Below are 19,652 nucleotides of genomic sequence, written 5' to 3'. Positions count from 1 at the left end.
CAACAACGACAACGTCAGACACTCGCATTTTCCCCGGCTACCGAGCTCTTTGGGGGTGGAAAGTGGGTGGATTTTCCACCTGCATTTCCACAGTCCGTCCGTGCGTGTCCGGCGGCCAGGCACAAAAAAAAAGACCCAAGTGAGGCGGCCAGGCCAACGTGACGTGCCCATGATGATGCACAGGGAAAAAGGACAATAATTTTAAGACAATAATGCCTAATTTTGCTATCGAGTTTAGTTAAATAACACGTTGCTCTAACTAATAAACAATGTTTAGGTATTCAGCTTTGAATTCAGCTGAAAACCAAAAGTCAGCCGTCGAGTCGAAGTTTTTCCCTGTGTGCCCATGGCTATGACTATGACTATGACTCTAACTATGACTATGACGATGAGTATGATGCTGCCCAGCTATGCTCTCTCCCTTTCTAACCCTGCCACCCGTCCCTGCCGTTCTGCTCTACGAAGCTGTTGATGGCGTATTAATGACCGGAATGCGGAATGTAACAGAAAATTTCGACCCACTCTCGTATAGTTCTTATTTTCCTGCAGTTTCCAGTGCACTGCAGCAGGTTCAAAAGTGGGTTTGGGGGTCTCCGAGTAGATCCAGGGGCGGGGGAAATGGGGATGCACTGCAGCATCCATGGTCATGCTGCCGGAATGCATAATTGAAATACGAATCGAGCGAATGCCCCGACAAGCAGATAAGAAAACGACAGCGTCGCTCTGGCCTCCGGTTCAAATGCAGGGATGTGGAAAGGGAGTCTTCCACTTAGCTGATGTGCATGACCTTAAGACCTTTAAGCTTTAGCGAAAGTGATTATCAGGGTTCTAAGCCAGAGAGTAGAGAGTCGCAGCAAAAAGCAGACTCCATCAAAGTCTGTTGTTCCCAGTGATATAATTTCATATTCATTGTGAACATCTCTTCGATTTAGAAGGATAGGTTAGTGATGGTAATTCGTTGCACAAAACAGTCATTTTTTTTAGTTCTGCGTTCTTTTTTAACCCAAATATGAAACAAAACAGAAATAAAATATTCATACTTTTACCAAAAATTCATATACAAATTTTTTGCCTAAAAATAATCCGTTTTTTGTTTACAACAAAGACAATAGTTGTCCAAGCATAGAATGCCATACATCGTTGAATTCGTCACAAAATTTCCAACAAAGTGGCATTCCAGCCTTGAAATGTAAAATTTTGACCATTTTTCGCAAAATTTAATGATGTTACCCCTTTCCAAAAATGTGAAAAATGTCGAAATTTTTTTTTGTGAAAATTTGAGCAAAAATGATGAGGATAGTTAACCTCCGGTAATTAGTTATACAAAACAGTCATTCTTTGAGTTCTACGATTCTTTTTGGGCATGTTATGGCACAAACCGACCGATGTGTACTTAATTAATCTTTAAATACAATGTTCAGTCGAGTACAATTCCAGCCAAAGAATTATAATTTGTACATTTTTATCATTAAAGAGGTAATGTTTTAAATGAAATATAAGTTCTTCCATATCCCTCCTTGGAAGTTCACAATCATCTTTTCCATCGATTGCTGATTAGTTCGCATATAGAGCACGTCATTCACGTCTGCCATCCGTCCGTCAGCCATTCGTTCAGTCAGTTAGCTCATCGACTAAGCATATTACTCATACGCCGCGTGTGCTGCGAAGGGGAATAGCGAATGGCGATCTCAGCAGACGATATGAAGCCGCAACAGCTGCCATTTTGCATGTGTATGTGTGTGTACTGCTGTGGTTGTGTGAGTGCTAGCTCACTGATGTATATGTTTATATAATTCCCACTTACCGACGCAGCTACACAAGTTTATTGTTGTTCCCGCAGCCTGTTCTTTCCCCTTTCCCATCGGCACCTTGTTGCCTGTTTCTTGGTTATGTTTGGCTTTTATGTGCCTTAGTCGGGCACTGAAAGAAAATCAGAGTAATCAGTGAATCATACAAAAGACTTTGTAACCCGAGAAAGTATGGCAAAGTTAAATAGCGCTTTGCTAAAGCATTAAGCACTAATTATCGGTAATAATATTGAAATGAGTAAATGTTAGTTAAAATCATATGATTATTATTCATTGTGCTTTCTCGGTTGGTTCGATGCCATTGGGTGGTGGTGGGGCTCCGAAAATGGGGCAAACCAAACCCAAAACGCTGGCAAAATGAAAATTATGCTCTCTTTGGCATTAAGTTTATGAATAACGAGCATATGTAAGTCGGACTCGCAGTCTCCGAGTCTTTTGCTCTGCATGTGTGTGGGCGTTATGTGCACAAGTGTGTGTGTGTGTGCCCTTCAGTAAAGCTTACAGGAATTTATTTTGTGCCATAACTACACAAACACTGGCAGTCGCACTCACACTCACACTCACACTACGACACTCCCGCAGGTCGTTTGCTGTCTGCCGATCAAAAGGTGTTAAATTCTGTTGTTACTAAGCGCACAAAGCACCACAAAGACATGCACCAGCAGCCGAAATGGGCGGTGGGCGTGGCGGTGTTTGCATGAATAAAATGGCATAATAATACCGCGAGTGTGTGGACCTTTACGCACCCTTGGATCGATTTTTTTCTCGATCTTTAGAGCTCATTTTAACTACTATCAGTTATGAACGTTTCCCAGAAACAAACATGCTGTTTTTTTCATTACGTTCATGAAATCTACAAAAAGGTTACAAAGTGCCAAAACCATTTATTTTACTACATTACCCTATTTTCGTTCATCATTTAAACTGCTCTTTAGACAATATACCCTGGAGCGAAGTGGTTTACTTTTATTTTTCGCCAACAACACTTGTTGATACATTTTTTTTGCTGTATGTTCAGGCTTTTTTCGAGTTGGAGAAATGCAGGTCGCTGTCTGATAACATTTTGCGGGATTAACTATTATATTGTACCCCCCACCGAACCGAGCACCTTTCAATTTTGCTCAACCTTTTGCCTCTACTTAGTAGTACACCCATCATTTGCTCTTGGTTTTTCTCCTTTTGGATTTTCCTTTAATTTTGAAGCTGCAGCTGTCGTCTTGCAATTGTTTGACTCAATATTTCAGCTGCTTGGCAGCTTTATTTAAAATAAATAAAGTCAGCTTTGGTGTGAGTATTTCGGTGTGTGTGTAGGGTGCCTCAAGTTACAAATAAAACGCAACCGAAATGAGCTTAAGAGCTTAAGGAACGCTAAACAAACAGCGCAGCACACAAAGCCGCGATGCCACACACACACACACAAGCACACCCAGGCACTCGCTCACACACACACACACTTACACTTCAGTGGCTTACAGATGACTAACTTGGGGGGCCAGATCCTTAGTCTTTAGTCCTTGCTTACCAGCACACAAAAAAAATATTATCAATAAAGCCCAAATGAATGTTAATTTATATAGTTGACACTTTTATGGGCATAATTAACAAAAAATCATTGAATATTTCTAAAAAATATTTAGCAACTTTTATAAATGAAAGAGGAAGGGTATGATGCTTTGTTTGCAGTGTGGATCCGTATTGCTTTGGCTAGCTTGAAAGTGATTCGCTTTTGCCTTTTATGACTAAGTCAAATATGAAAGTAAGTTGCCAACAGCTCGCTGACTGACTGCCACGCCCCCTGCCCGCGAACCGGAGGCCGACGCCGCCCCATCTGAAGGCCCTCTTAAGAGCGCAGGCAGGCAGCTTCGCAGCTTCCCAGAGGGCAGAGAACAGGACAATTTGATTTATTGCCACTTAAAAGGCAACATTCAGCTTTCCTTCTCCATTTTATTTTTTCCTCGCTTCAGATGGAGCAGGGGAAAATAAATAACACGTTTACACATCCAAATGAAGCAGCCACAAAGGGGCGGGGATGGGAACCCGAAAAAAAGGGGGCTCTGTGTGGCATGGGTGGATGGGTGGTGGGCGAGTTCCAAAGTTGTTGAGAGTCAGAATGGCGACGAGATTGTTAATAAGAATGCATATATTATGCCAACACCGACACGTCACATGTGCGCCGAAAGTAGGGGGCAGTGGGGGCAAGGATATCCCCCGGCCGAGCACCCTTCTTAACCCCCTACTGCCAGTCAGAAACTTGCTATGCGCATAATTAATCGCTCGCCCTTCTGAAGCTGACGTCGCCCTTCATTTTTTGGCCCCACTCAAATGAGGCGTGAATCGAGCAGCGATTGGACTGGGAAATAGGAGGGGGAATCGAGTGCAATCGAGACTATCAGAAAGTCATCGATTAGACGAGTGCACTATTTGCCAATCGATTAGCTAGGCTTTAAGTTCGAGTACTTGAGAAAACAGAAAACTTGAATCTGATGGGACAGAAAAGTAATGTAAATATACTGAACAACAGTCGATTACGCTCGACTATGAAGTACACCATTTTCGAATCGATTAAAGAGATTTAATGCCCCTATCTCGCCATTTATTTGTTATTATGAACTTATTTTCGCATCGATTTTCGTAGAATAGACGTGAACAAAGCTAATATAAATCATATGGCAGCAAAACCTAACCACTGCTTGTCATAATAAATTGTATTTAATAAATATATAGTTGAGCTGGAACCTATTTATTATATAGCCTACTTCAGTGCCTTAAATCATCGTCAAATCTAGATAGAGGAACCGTTTGTAAAGCTCTTTTCACTTTTGATTATTTATTCATCGCATACGGATTAAGTCCCATACTCCTATTAAAATTTATTCAATGCAAACAGCGACCATTTTTAACGAACACGGAGCACGGAGGAATAGCAAGTGTAAATTTGTGCATACATATATTTATAATTTGCCATAAATTATTTTTATATGTTTCAGTTTTAAAACTAGAACAGCAGACGCAAGGCTCACGAAAAACATGGCACATAATTTTCGTACGCTTTAAAAACGCATTAAACTGCAATGGCAGCAAAAGTAGCGGAGAACATAAACATGGACATAAACACGGACAGGACATGGACACATACAAGCACACACATACACATTACATACATGGACAGGACAACGTGAACCGGAAACGGAAATGGCTGCCCCACCCCCGCCGAACCGCTCATCAGGCATGCTTGATTTCATTTGGAGCACAAACACATGGATACATGCTGTTAACGTGGCCGAAATTGCCCAAAATTTATGACCGCTGACCAATTTTTAAATAGCCAAACGCGCACCTGGGTCACACCTGCGCATAATGCGGTTAGCAGAGAGCAATTGTTTAGGGCAACCAAGGGGTAGCAGTTGCATTGCGAGTGCCCTGGTTTACAGGCTCGTTTAAATGTATTGAAAAGTATATCTAGATTAAAAGATATATTTAAATCTCATCGCATTGTTTTATGGGGCAAACTTAGCTTGAAACGGAGTTAGAAACAGTAATTTGCAGCATGAATCCACAGTACTTAGCAGTCGCAACGCTATTTTGAAAAAACAACTTCCGCTGAAATACTTTGAAAATTTTTAATTAAAAAACATAAACTTCATTTGGTGTGTGCGGGAGATTTGTTGCTGTGCGTGTTGATTTACTTATGCCACGCCCCCATAAATAACCCCCATCTTTTGTTTTAAGTTTTATTATTCGCCATGGAAATTTAATTGAATTAGCCATTTAGCGTTTTTGGCTAATTTGCATGTTGTGTCCAAATAAAACATTTGATGATGCAGCATGTGCGTTGCGGAGTGCAAATAAACGAGCACTTTTTGCTTAGCCCAGTTTAGTTGTATTCCGTTCAGTTCGGTTTAGTTTAGTTTCGGTTCACTTTAGCTTAGTTTAGTTTAGTTTAGTTTGGGCTTAATAGTCCGTTCAGCGACCGGTTTAATGTTCCAATTAAGCGAGTGCGGTAAATTCGCCAACAATAAATGGCATACGCGAATTTCCCTTTTTCCCCTTCAATCGAGGCGAACTACAAAAGCGTTTTGCCATTTTCCGATGCGAGTATTTTTATCGCATAATTATAAACGCCGCCGCAGGGGCAACTCATTAAAATGCAGACAAATCAAATTTCCATTTCCAGCTAGCTACCCATCCGCTTTTCCCTATTTTCCTCCGCCGGCCATGTGGCAGTGGGGCGAAAAAAAGAAAAATATATAGGCAAACCGGAAAGTTACATTTAACGAAATTATAATTTGTGCATGGAGTCGGTTTTAATTACACATTTCCTATAGCATCGGGGCACCGCGCAAATTGATTCCCTTTGATTGGCCAAATCCCGAGGGAATCGCTGCGTTTTAAATGAAACTTTGCCTCTGTAAAAAGATGAATTAAATTTGTTGCCGCCGTTCAAATGCTCGGCATTTACACACCAAAAAGGAAACTGCATGCAATTGGATTACCCGAAAACAAGTTCCCTTCAACTGCAATTGCAAATGGGTTTTTGTTTTTTTGAAAATCTTAGCGCCAACACTCGTCGAATTTAATGGCAAAATAATGCAAAATGAAACCTGCATTATTTTTGCTCAATCAAAGAGTGTGAATTACATTTACCAGCTGCTCGGGCTACGAAGAAAAAAAAGGTTGGATGTGTACTTGTTTTTTTTTTCTTGTTTATGAGGTGGAACTGCAAATTCAAACTCAAGGAATATTCCCATGGTATTCTTTTTTCACTTTACCCTTTTGATGTACTTTTCTTGCTGTTTATTTTAACACAAATTCGCTGAAAAGGATTTTCCCAGATGGGAAAAGTGTACTTTATTTAAAGTGGTTCCCTTTTGCTGCATGAAGCGTCCTAAAGTACTTTATAGAAAGCTTTTCCCATTCACGCGAACTTAGAATCGAGGTTTTCCCCATAATTGTAAACAGCTAACTTGTCAAATATGACATATGAACTTAAGGTGATTCCGTGGACTCGTCGTGTGAGGTAAAAAATCATATTGCATTCCTTTTTGTTTTCCATGGCCATTTGGTGAATTACGGGCATTTCCTAAGCCGGAGGCAATTAATCTGGGCAACAGCTGGTTGGGCTGTAATTACTTTTGTAGTCCCACCTCCGAGCACCTGGAGCCGTCAACACTTTGTTTTTGCTTCAGTGAGCTGAAAAATTATGCATAGGACCCATTCCCATTCGCATTTCTTCGCATTCCTAGCCCCATTTTACTGGGGCTCGCCTAATGACGAGCCGTTGATTTGTTATGTTCATTATTCGGCAATGAACTGGCCCCATTCCAGGGTTGGCTTGGAAAGGCCTTCGGGGTTCTGGCGAACAGTAAGCTGATGAACTCTGGAAAACTAATTAAAACACGTGGAAAGCACACAAGCGGTGTCCGAGAATTGCACATGAATAAATGAGGAGCCCGGCTGCAAACCATAAAACCATCGCCCCCCGGCGACAATGACCTCAAAACTAAAACTATTTTAAAATAGGTAGAAGCCTTGGGTTAATACATAATGAGCATACAATACAATTCTTTACCTGAAACCATAAGTAACTTAATTTGTTGTTATTCTTCTTATAAACTAACTACCTTTTAGTTTAACTTCTTCTTTTGATGAAAACTCCCATGGCTTTTCGATATGAACTCCTTTTTCATAGGGCCGCCTAATTGCCCTGTGGCACTTCCCGTTTGCATTGAATGTCCAGCCGGATTGGCAGTAATTAATGTGCCTCTTTGTTCGACTCCAGTTCTCCTGCTCCTGCTCCTGCTGCTGTTCCTCCTCCTCCGACGCCCTGCCACCCGCGAGTTGTGCAACTTTCAATGGAGTTTCAATTTACTTGCCACCTGTCAGATTGATGGAGTCGGCTGCTGATGACAGTGGACTGATACGACTCCTGATCGAGGATTCCGGGGGCTGGATGCAGGGCGCGGGTGCAGGTTGCTGGTGGCATGGGTTGTGGCAGTCCTGACAAATGACGGGCGCTTTGTTCGCTGGCCGGAAATGCAAAGTGCAAGGCGGAAGTCGCTCATATCACGCCGCATTGAAGCAAAAATCGAGCGGAAAAATGAAAACAAAACTCAGTTTCCGCTGCGGGCATTCCATCCGCTAACTGTGTGCAACCCCCACCGCCCATTTATGTGTCAATTAAAACTAAGGTCGCGGTACCTCGAAAAACTCTCAAATCCAGAGAGGCAAACAAATAAAATTACGAAATATTGCACATAAAGGAGGGGCAAAAACTGCAGTCACCCGCCAATTCGGTGGGTCCACTCACTAACCAACCGAAACACGACCAATTCGAGAAATGTAACCAACTCGCCCTGGTCTCAACATATGTCCAACGGTTTTCAACTAGGTCCTTAAAGCGACCTCGAAATGCTCTTCTGTATAAAAGAGTTTCAACTGAATTAATTCAATCTTCCTAATTCAAGTCTGTAAACGATTTTTGTCTGTGGTTCTCTTTCTGTATATTTTTTTTAGCTTCACCTATGCTCTTAACTGATCCGGCCATTTTCTTAGCTTTTCCATTATCCTTCAGTGTTTCTTCCTGCACTTTTAGCTCCATTTGGCGTACACTTTCCGTTCGGCACGCTTTTTTCGAACGCTTTTGAAAACCTTTCGGTCTAAGAGCATTACTCTGCCGCACTTTGGTTCGCGTTTTCAATAGCCTTGATTTCTATCAGTAAGTTGGCCCCGCTGACCACCACCCACTTTTGAGAACACAAAAACACCGCCCACCATCAACCCATCAGCCAGCCCTTCACCCCACAACCCCATAACCCCAGTGTGACCGCAGCGACCAGTGTGACCGCGGCGCGCGGTGCATTAAAACGGAAGCGGAAACTAAAAGCAGTTATATTTCTGTGCACTTACATGCGAGCTCCTGTCCCTTTTTGTTGCACTCTATTTTCGAGTTTTTCTTCGACGATTGGTGGGCGGAAAATGTGGGCGGGGGGCGTTTAGTTTGGGGCTTTTTCCAGGGACAGTTTTGTTTGGCTTGCCTTGTCTCAATGTAAGTGTGTGGGTGTGTGGTTGTTGTTTTGGATTTACGTGTTGTTGGGCTTCCCCTTCTTTTTTGCCGCGTCGAATTTTGTTTGTTTGGCAATTTGTGCAACTAAAAAGCATTCACTTTTGAACTTTATCAGTGGCAGAGGTGGCGATTCCCGATTAAACGAGGGAGTTCATAACACACCACGTGTGTTTGTCTTATCTTTTTTAGCCCGTTTTTACACTTTCCTTTCGCCCATTTCGTTTTAATTCAGTTTTTGAGCTTTTATTTTGGTTCCTTTTTTTTTGTATTCTGTCACTTGTAAATTACGTTTTAACACCGTTTTTGTTAGTAGCAAAATTGTAATTAAACTTTGATGGACATTCGATGGAGAGTCAATCTGTTTCACCGCTCCCTGTGAAACTTGGTTATCATGGATGTGAAAGGACATCTCAGACAATTGTTTAAACTGTACAATTTTTAAACATCTGCGTTAAGAAATTGGGTTTTTTTTTTGTTCTTATTAAATTTCTTAATTTTATCGATTTTTATTGTCCACTCCTTACACGCTGATAGCTCTTTCTTCCTCTCTTTTTCGCTTAATTGGTTTGCACGACGGCCATTTTGGTTTTTAGGCCGCCATATTGAACACTGACAGCGCCATCTAGCGAGCAATTAATGTGATTTACGATCGCACTTCATTATATAATAAAACTTTGGCTCGTCGCTGCGTGTTTCGAAATTTAAAGAATTTTCCGGCCACCTCTTACCTACACACACACACACTCGCACATTTTCCGTCACTCACACACATGCAGGCTGCGTTTCTGCTGTGTAAACATGCGATTAATAATGAAGGAAATAAAAATAAAGTATGCACAAAATGAATTTTAACAAGAAGTAGAGATTTGGTGGGCGAATCGATATTTTAAATACCCTGGACTGAAATTTGGAGTCCAACTGGAGTTTGATTTCTCCGGATTTCATAATTTAAACTTTTCTTGCTAGTTCGAGATTTGCTACTCAATAGTTATTTGTACATTCACCACAAAATGCATGTGAATTCTTTTTGAATTGCGCTAACTTATGGTTCGAAATATAATACCCTCTGTTGATGCATAAAAACAGCGACAAAGCGAACAGCAACGAAAAATTAAAAAAAAAAAAAACACCAACAAAGCAAAAAATAAAAAAAAGGAGTCCAAAGCCAGGAGGCTATGAAAAATCCTTTCGTGACAGGACCAAGGGGTCGGGGGGAATTAAATATGCGTCTCATGTAGACGCTTTTCCCGTATTTTCTTTTTTTTTCGCTCCCCCCGTATTTATTTATTTTATGTGCGCGGCTGTGCGTGCATTGCTGGTCGAAAAGGGGGTGCGAGAAGGGGTTTCGGGTTGAGATATTTGAAGAAATTAAAAAAGGGGTGAAAAAATGAATTAAATGCGTATTGCATACATTTCTGGGTCATTTAGGGATATCCCCAGAGGAAACAGTGGCTCCATGCCAGGCTACCAACGGAAAGGGACTCGATTCGGGCGGCCTTGGGTTGCCATTTTTTGTTCGCCATATTCCCCAGCATTTCGAAGCCCATCAATCAGTGAGTTAGGTGCTCTTCAGCTTGTTAAGTAAACGTATAATATATATATTTGATTTTTTTGAAATTTAATATCTTGAAATGTGAAAACAGCGAGGTTAGCAATTGGAAAGCAAAGTTTTTCCCGCCTGGTTCAGTGATTTGAGTTGAGCTGAGTCCGGAGTATTGTAGTTTTCAAATTCCTTGCGCTTCGATTTCAGCTCTAACAATACTCATAAGTCCCCAGGCAAAATAAATTTTTAACTCGGAGAAGCTTTTAATTTGCATTGTTCCCGGGTAAATAAACATTCGTGTGCTCTGGTGATCCCTCGACTCTGGCCAATTGAAATTCCAAGAAAATTCACTTCACCTTAACCGCAACTATTTAAGGTAATGCGATAACAATGCATATTTGTACAGAAAACATAAACTCGCAAATATATATATATATATATATATATATATATATATATATATATATATATTATGTGTGCGCTGTGCCAACAGCAAAACAAGTTTAAGAAGAACATCAACAACAAATTGAAGAATGAAAATGAAAATAAAAATAAAAATACAAATACAAATAAAATGAAATGCCAAGCAAAAGGAAAATAACAAAACGGGAAAAAATTCGAAAAAGAGAAAACTTGTCGTGGGTTAATGAAGGTGGGTGGTTTGGTTGCTTGCTTGGTTGGTTGGGGTGGTGAAAAGAGGGGGCAGGTGCACGCGTATGTGGGCGGAGGTCGTTCACTCAGGTGTGAAATTTTATTGAGTCGAAATACGAAATATATGCAAATTGCGAAATAATTTAATGACGCGTTTAATTGGGTTTTTAGCGAGCGAAAGAGAGAAGCTCACGAACTTTTTAGCCGGCTGCTGTTGCCTCAAGAAGGATTGTTTTGGGATTGGGCCTGTTCCTGTTCCTGGGCCTTGGCTGATTGGAAAAGTTTTTTCTTTGGCTTCTTCTGTGCGGCGAATCAATTGAAATTGAGCGCTAATAAGAATTTGATGGGCCGCGGGTGAGTGGGCGTCACTGTGATTTTCTTCCAATCCAGTCAAAAGTTTTATCATTATCGCGGCTACGTGGAAATCATGTGGAGCGAAGCAGGCAATAAAGGCCGTAGTAGGAGTCCTTCAAATGAAATATAAGTTACATATGTACTATGTACATACGTATAATTGGCAACAGTTCGTTTCGCATTTCATTTGCATGTGATATGTGCCATTTAATTAACACTGAGTGAGCCGAGAAGTCTGTTTCATTACCGCAAAGTACAGTTGCTGCCAAAAACTGCTGCTGTCATATTCATAAGCTAAACGCAAAAAACCGCACAGCGTGCAAACTTTTGCCGCTTTCGGGAGCAAATGAAGGCGTTGGGGGCGTGGCAGTTGTAACACAACGGTGTAGCAGGTGACGCACGCATCAACGGTACCGAAACACCATCTCCTGCCACCGGAAACCAGCATGTAACTCCGCTCGCCATTGAACCAAAGTAACATTTTACTTCGGAACTTTTTATTTGTCAGTGATACAGGTGGTACAGTGATCAGTGCGAAAGTGCATATCATAAATTTCTAGTCAAACAATCGCTATTTAAGGTTTCATATGCAAAAGGTTATGAAAAGATTATGAACAGATTTTAGGAATATCTGAAGCAGCTAGGAACAAAGAGTCCGCCAACTAAACTATAACAGGGTAGCAATGAATATTTTGCGAAAAAATATGCAGTTTATGGTTCCAGCAGCCACTGTAAAATGGGAGAACCGTTCGAGGAGCCGGTGGCAGGTGGCAGGTGTCTTAGACACTTGTTTGCCCCAGCTGAGCCACATCAATCGCCGGGAAAGCAGTTGTCCTCAATGGTCGATGCGGAGCTGAAAGTCGGAGTCGAGGCTCCTGCCGCTCGACTTTTTATGACACGCGGCCACGGCCATTATAAATTATTATTCATGAGCGGATGCGGATATTGAAAAGTTTCACTTTGCTCCGCTCGCCCTCTATCTCGCTCGCTCGCGTCTATCTCCATTTCAATTTTCCCATCGTCGTCGTTGTAGTTGTTGTTGTTGTTGCCATACCCTAGGAAAAATATTTGGAAATTTGAAACAGGTACCACCGACTAAAGTCGTCTTGATTTATGTATTTTTAATTCGTTGGGGTTTTCATCTGCAGCTTAGAAAAAGGATAATCGTGTGTCTGGAAAAGTGTTATATTTTACTGCAAACAGCGTTGTTTAAATAATTTAATAATATTTTAGAATGGTACATGTATACAAATACAACAATTTGATTTGATTTTTAATAATTTCCATACATAACTAGGGTATTATAAGTTTCCCGGTCGTCTCAGCCTTTCATCATTTGTTTTTGCTGTTGTTTTATTTTTTTCTGGCTTTCTACATTTCAGTTTTCCCCGCTGTTTTCCCTACTCTGTCTGCTTTCTTCTCTTTCATTTTTTGTTTGGCTCTGCGCGTGTTGTTTGGAAATTAGATTTGTGCACGTTTCTTGTTTTGTATTTCCGTTTATCGGCATTTTTCCAGCTTCATCTTGGGCGAGGCTCTTCCCTTTTTTTTCATTTTTATTTTTTTGGCCAGTGTTTGTGTGGGTTACTTTCGTTAGCCATCTTTTTTGGTCCTTGGCCATGTCCCTCGCTCTCTGTCCGACACAAAGATTTGTTGTTCCCGAGTCTTTGATTCCCCTCGCTGGAGTTTCCGGAAAAGCGGTCCTGCCGTAGAAGGTTCTTGGCCAGTTATGATCCAATATTGGTGGCTATAATTGAATTAGATGAGAGGCAAATAACAACGCCACTGCTTGCAGCTACATTCAAATTGGTAGCCGACAGGGATTTCAAATGGAACGACGACCACGTGCCCAGCAGAAGGATGCGGAAAAATCCCAAAAAGAAGCAGAGTAAAGCTCTGGGGATCGATTTATAATATAAGAAAGCATTATGCAGTCTGTATTTGTGTATTGTCACTATTCAATAGAATGTACGGTGACTATTTTTCACACTTATGTATGTTACTATTAATGTAAACAAATATCTCACCATCTAGCTATTTTTGTATGAACACAATGACAATGCGAACGGCTTACATCTTGGCCAACTGTACAAGTCCCCGAATGCAGCAATCTCCCCCTGGATTCGCAGCCCACTCCGCGTGCAAAATCCCCTTTTTTGCCAGCCATGTGTTGTTGTTCGTTTCTACCAGCTTGCATTTCGATTCCGGTTTTGACTTGGGCTTAGAGTCAAGTTATTGTCATAGACCTGAATACATGGACACATATGTATGCACAATGCAGCGTGGAGTGATGAGGCCATCCCTGCGGGATTCTTATTTATTCAGGGCACCCCTTTGGAATGAGCCAGTGGCCATGGATCCAACAGCCTGTGTCCCGCTTTCCACTTCCCGCATCCCGCAACCGTATCCATATCCGTATCTGTGTCTATTATCTGTATCCGCATCCGCATCCGAGTTCTGGCTGCTTTAAAATTGATATTCCATTGACGTTTTGGCGGCCTTTGCTTTTCCTCCAGAATCCACAGCCTCTGGCTGAACTCAAGTTATTTATGTGCTCGTTTACAACTTTGCTCCTAGAATTTGTAGCTATATATATACGTAGATGTATCTATATATACATATATATCCGCCAACCGCATTGATTGAAACAAACTTTCGTTCCGTAGCCCCAATTCTCTCCCCTTCGCTTTGATTAGCGTCATTGAGTGACGTGCGAACTTTTTAATCAAACTTCTGGATGTCAGCCAGGAACTGAAGCAATTAAGACATTTTCAGCCGGTCAACGTCTTGGCCGCCTTTCCACCCACTTTTCCGTGACCTTCGGCGGCTGTTGGCTAAGAGACCATCGCCTGCTGGATCTGATCTAATTTAAATGAGAGCTCGGCACATTTAAGCCTCATACGGCAACCGGATGTTTCCTTTTTTAAGGCGGCAAAGGAACGCTTCAAAGCCCCTTGAAACGCTCACCTTTTCCAAACAAGAAGTACATTGAAATAAAATTAAGCAAAAAAATGATATTGTACCGAAGGATTCAACTCACTAACTTGCTCAAATCTAATCTGTTCTAAACCTATATTATGAAATTTAGTAACTATTTTTCTTAGTGCATTCGAATTTACAACATTGAAATGGCAAAAGCACCGCAAAAGCGAACTGCAAAATTGAAATATTTTGATGTGGCCCAAGACCTAATGTGGATTCGTATTCATATGACCCCCTACCCCCCCCCCCCCCCCCCCCCCCCCCAGAATTCACTATTTTACAACCCCCCCACCCTGCGAAAGCCCCAACACACACGCACACACATTCGTGTTGAATTATAATAAACCAGAAATGAGGCTCCGCAAATGCCGGAAATCGCTAGTCGGGCCCCAAAATCCTGGCCAGGTCTGGAACTGGAACTGAAAAACCCGGAGTCCGGAGACCGGGGCACGTAAAATATACGAGCTCACGTACGAATACGGCCGGAGAGCTGGATCACCCGGATTGGAAATGGGCGGAATAGGGGAATGGAGGGATGGAGGGATGCGATGGCCCTAACTTGTATTAATATCCATTAGATTTATGTTTGGCAAATGTAACCACAGAAATTACACTTTAAAGTCTGTTTTAGTGTACCTGTCTCGCAAAATGGCCGGCAATTTTTCGTCGATATCGAAATGGGAAAACCGCCGGACAAGGTCGTTTTTTGGATGGTGTTGGGTTAAGTTGGGTGGCTAGGTTTTGATACCTGAACCGAAACACCCACCCTCCCCCCGCATTAGATATGGCCAGAGAGTTGTTTTAATAGCCCGGGTCGGGCTCATAATTAAAGTCCCTTCCTTCGCAAGTCTTTCGTCTCAACCCCTTTTCTTCGTGGCCATTCAAAAGGGATTGGGCGACACGTACTCCGTCCATACATTACGGCCATTTCCACCGGCCAACTTATGGGCCACATGGACTTTAACACTTTGGTGCCACATTAAGGCTGCAAATTGTTAAACGTGGCCATCCGCCACAGCCGCCTACACCACCTCTCCCTGCCCCTTGCCCGCCACCAAGAACATGTACTATATGCAGGGACACCTGAGCTGGAAGGTGGTGAGGGGCCACGAGGTCACCACGGGGCAGGCGACTTATTACCCAAGTTCATTAGCATTTCGAGTCCTGGGCGCCACATCGAATGTCAGACAGTTGACACTTGACACGCCACTGGAGTGGCCGTGGTGGGCAGGGACAAGGGTGGTGGCTGTGGAGCAGACTTCTTCAATGAAAATCACCCAAGAAATATCTATAGACTTTAAGGCCACTGGGAGCATTATTTTCGAAGGGGCTGCTCGTATTTTGTGTGTCTGCTAGTAAGAAACTTAATTTATGTAGCAGCACTTAAATGAAGATGGCCAACATTATTTTAGCTTAAGTTATATTTTAAGCTATTAACTTATTTTCACTTTTTCATATGGCTTGTGTATTTTTGGTGTTATTGCTTTATATTCTTTCGAATCGTATGGCTTATGGATTTTTTCAAAAGTCATCAGCTATTTCTCCGCCGCTTGGCAAAGATTCGCGCTCGATCTCAACCTGTTGCCCTCGGAAAAAGTTACTTGGTAAAGTTAACGGCATACGGCATGATACTGACGGATTTCGGCCATAGTAATTAAACTTTTACTTGGGTAGAAAGATTACAAAAAAAAAAAAAAGAAAAACGGCAAAAAATTGAGGAAAATCAACAGCCAGCCAGCTGGCATAATGAAAGAGCTGCGAAAAACCAGCGACAGCTTGTTGACAATGTAAATAATGTGACAAAAAGGGGTGCGGTGGGGGGAATGGAGCATGTGAAATTGGTTAGTGGCGAAAGTAACGTAACGTGGATGGGCTCAAGTGCATGTGTTTGCCATGACGTTGATAAGCCGCAAAAGTGTCATAAAAAATATGCAACTACCAAGGCGGCGAAAAACTAACGCTACCCACAATTTAACCACCCAATCCCACAGCACCCACCGCCCTACCAACAGCACTACTTTCATTCGGGCTTATTGCCGCTGGCGTCAGCGTTTTGTTTTGGCCAGTTCCTGGTTTTTCCTGGGTTTTTCCTGGTTTTCCTGGCTTTTCCCACCATCATCTGCTCTCGAAAAGAAGCTCGCAGCGGGCGTGAAAGTTGCGAGAATTTATAAAATTCACATTGACGCCGCAAATGTCATTTATCAACGTGTCACGGCCAGAAAGAGAAAGGGAGTTGGCACAGAGAAAGTGCGGGGGAAGTGCAGCGAGAGGCGTTAGAAAAGTATGCCAAAAATATAGTGCTCATATGCATTTTTCAAGGATTGAGCATATTTTAGAGTTGCAAAATAAAGAATAAAGCAATATACTTTTAGGTCTTGAAATCCGTGTGATAGAACTTTAGGAACTACCCTCGAGTCGAACGGAATGGGAATTTGCTAGCTCCATAAAATCCTTGCTTCCCCTGCAGCTTCTTCTTCTTCTACAGTTGGTGGAACTTTTCGCACTTGGCACTAAATTTTCAGCTGCTTTTGTGTTATGACAATTATAATTGTGCTTTTGCATATGTGTGTGTGTGTGCGTGTGTGTGTGGGAGAGCGTTTCTTGGCAGGAAGTATTTACGTGGGAAATTGTAACAAATGTTTTGTGTGGTCCTTCGATGTGTGTCTGTCTGTGTGTTGGTGTGTGTGTGTGTATAGCCTTGTTGCACTTTTCCGCCAACAAAGTAACTGCAAACTGAAAACCAGCAGCAGCCAAAGTAAAATAGTAAAATTAAATTACATGTGAATCTATATGAGCACCTACAGCTCGGCTCAAAATGCTAGCATTCATCATTATAATATAATATATAAAATATTTTATATTGCCTATTATTTATTGTCATTACCGTATAGGTTTTCTTCTTATTGTTGCTTAGATTGTGCGTTTCTTAGTTCTTGGTTCATTACAATTTTGACCGCTGCTGTGTGTGGTTGTGTGTGTGCTTATGTGGTTGTTTTAAATAGTCATAGACTGTTAGACAACAAACAATGCGCTGCCTCTTCTTCTCTCGGCTTCTTCTTTTTGACCGCTTTTTGGGGAAAAGTTTTTTCGGGCTAAGGAAACGGGGGCGGGGTCCATGCGTGGTGGGCGTGTCTTGGAAAAGTTGCAGCCGAAATGAAATATGCTCGGTGGCACGGCGAGAAATCTCAACTGAAACGAGAAAGAGAGGGGGCTTATGGTGTGGGAAAGAGACGGTTGGACGGCGGAGACAAAAAGCCTTGGCAGGAAGTTTTGGCTACGGAAATTTATAAGATTTATGTTTAATTGTTGTTTTTGGCTTTTGCGGCAGCTGCCGCGTGCCTTCAGCATCCCCACGCCCCTTCATTTCATCCTTTTGGTGTGTGTGTTTTGGAGAAAAACAAATTAATTAGTGAAATTAAATGGCAGTCGACGGCAAATGACAAGTTCAAGCAATTTAAAAAAATATATGGCTCACACTCGAGTGCGCAAGATGGTCTAAAGCTGAGCCATCGCAAATCACACATCTACTGTAATTTGAGTTTGTCTTAAGACCCAAAATGGTTTTAAATAATACACCCCTAAGATTTGTATCTTTTTAGTAAAATACATCCTCCTCTGGGCTTGCTGCACTTTAGTTATTTATCAATAATATTCAGATTAAATGTACATATATAAGCGATAGTTTGGTAGTCGATAGCTTTTGGCCAACCACAGGACGGCAGTGCAGTTTGGAATTTGCCTGTTAAATCAGAGTTCCTAATAAGAGATATGTATGTAAGCTCGTTAAGACAACAAGGAAAATGTCGTAAATTACCAATTACAAACTGCACGGAAGACGATGACGATGGCACATTGGATTTTATCTGCGGCCAGCAATTATAAATGCATTTGTCAAATATTGAAATAAAATGAAATACTCTCGAAGGAGGAATGTGGTGCGGTTTTTGCTGGCTGAGCAATTAATGCCAATAATGCAATGAATACTTGGCTAATCCAAAGTGTGCGGCTGCACTGAGCGCAAATCTGGCGAGCAGATAAATCAATTTGTTGACCCGTCCAAATGGGCTGCATGCAACTGAAATTGATGACCTCGCTTACCTAAATCAATTGTGGACATTGCCACAAATTGGCTAACGCTTCAAATTGGGGTATTTGTCAACCCAGAAGTTGTTCCGTATTGCCATCATTAGTGCCTGTTAAGGTTGTTGCAACAAAATCCAGGGTTATGCATTTTATTGACCAACACTAAAATATACTGAAGCATGAAGGGATTCATGCGATTTAAATGCCATATGCCATGCAGCGATTTGCAAGAAACAACCTTTTAATTTTCCATTATATATTTCAGAAACGAACATATCTGACATTATTTCCAAATCAACGAGGGATGGAAATTAAGCCGAAAAAAGAGAAAACCCTGGGGAAGTTGTTTCTTGGACCAATTGAAACAGGATTTTCCGTAAGACGCTGTCGCAGGACTTCACTCGATTTCCGTTGCGTGCACTTTTGCGGCCGGCTTTTCCATTTTGCGCATGGTAATGGAGCTGGCCAGGATAGCTGAAATCCAGGCCGCAGAAGCCATGACCGCACTTTTAATCAAAGTGAAAACTATGAAAATTTATAAAATAATTCTCGTAAACGAGCTGGGGGAAAAGAAGGCGACCTAAGCATGCAAAAACCGAATTTGTGCAAGGACCTGTCACTGCAGCCCTCAAAAAAGGCCAGCCACACCCCAGAAACCAAACATGCTCTGATACAAGGACCTCGATCTCCTTACCTCCTACTCCACCCACCGCCCCCCATCCTCTTCCCACCCATCAGACCTCACCCTCGAGCTCCTGCTGCAGCTTGTGTTTGTGTTTGTGTTTGGATTTTCGGTTGCTCGGGGGTTTTTGGCGAACTGCGAGCTGGGAGCTGAGAACTGGGAAACGGGAATTGGGGGGACTGGTTACCGCCCCCTTTGTGTGTGGATATTTGCATGATATATGCAGTTATAATAAACCACAAGAGCTGCTAAAGCAACAGCAGCCACAGCCAACTGGACGAGGACGAGGATGAGGATGAGGAACAAGGCACAGGAGGTCCTGGCCAGGACCTGGCAAACAAATGCCCAGGCTCAACGGTGCGTATGAAGGCAAATGGCAAACAGGAGCCACCATAACACTAGCCAGCCAAAGGACCACCAAACTGCAACTGCCGATCGCATTTTGGACATACATAAATTACGTAAGCATATTATTTGGCCGAATTGAAA

General features: G+C 42.1%; 1 protein-coding gene and 1 long non-coding RNA gene across 2 annotated transcripts in view; one reads left to right on the top strand and one right to left on the bottom strand.

The window, feature by feature from the left end:
- Positions 1-19,652, top strand: part of LOC27207514 (protein piccolo) — a 49,441-nt gene that overhangs the window by 19,863 nt on the left and 9,926 nt on the right. The window contains exon 4 of the mRNA XM_044923664.1: positions 18,747-19,624. The gene's annotated coding sequence lies outside the window, so the exon portion shown is untranslated. The remainder of the gene's footprint in view (positions 1-18,746; positions 19,625-19,652) is intronic.
- On the bottom strand, positions 17,992-18,790 carry LOC27208630. The gene is made up of 3 exons (XR_001600970.3): positions 18,497-18,790; positions 18,213-18,421; positions 17,992-18,154 (listed from the first exon to the last, which is right to left on the bottom strand). It is a non-coding gene; the product is annotated as an uncharacterized LOC27208630 (long non-coding RNA).

Source organism: Drosophila simulans, chromosome X (genome assembly GCF_016746395.2).
Source record: "Drosophila simulans strain w501 chromosome X, Prin_Dsim_3.1, whole genome shotgun sequence".
Lineage (NCBI taxonomy): Eukaryota > Metazoa > Arthropoda > Insecta > Diptera > Drosophilidae > Drosophila > Drosophila simulans.
This window is presented reverse-complemented; position numbering and strand designations above follow the sequence as displayed.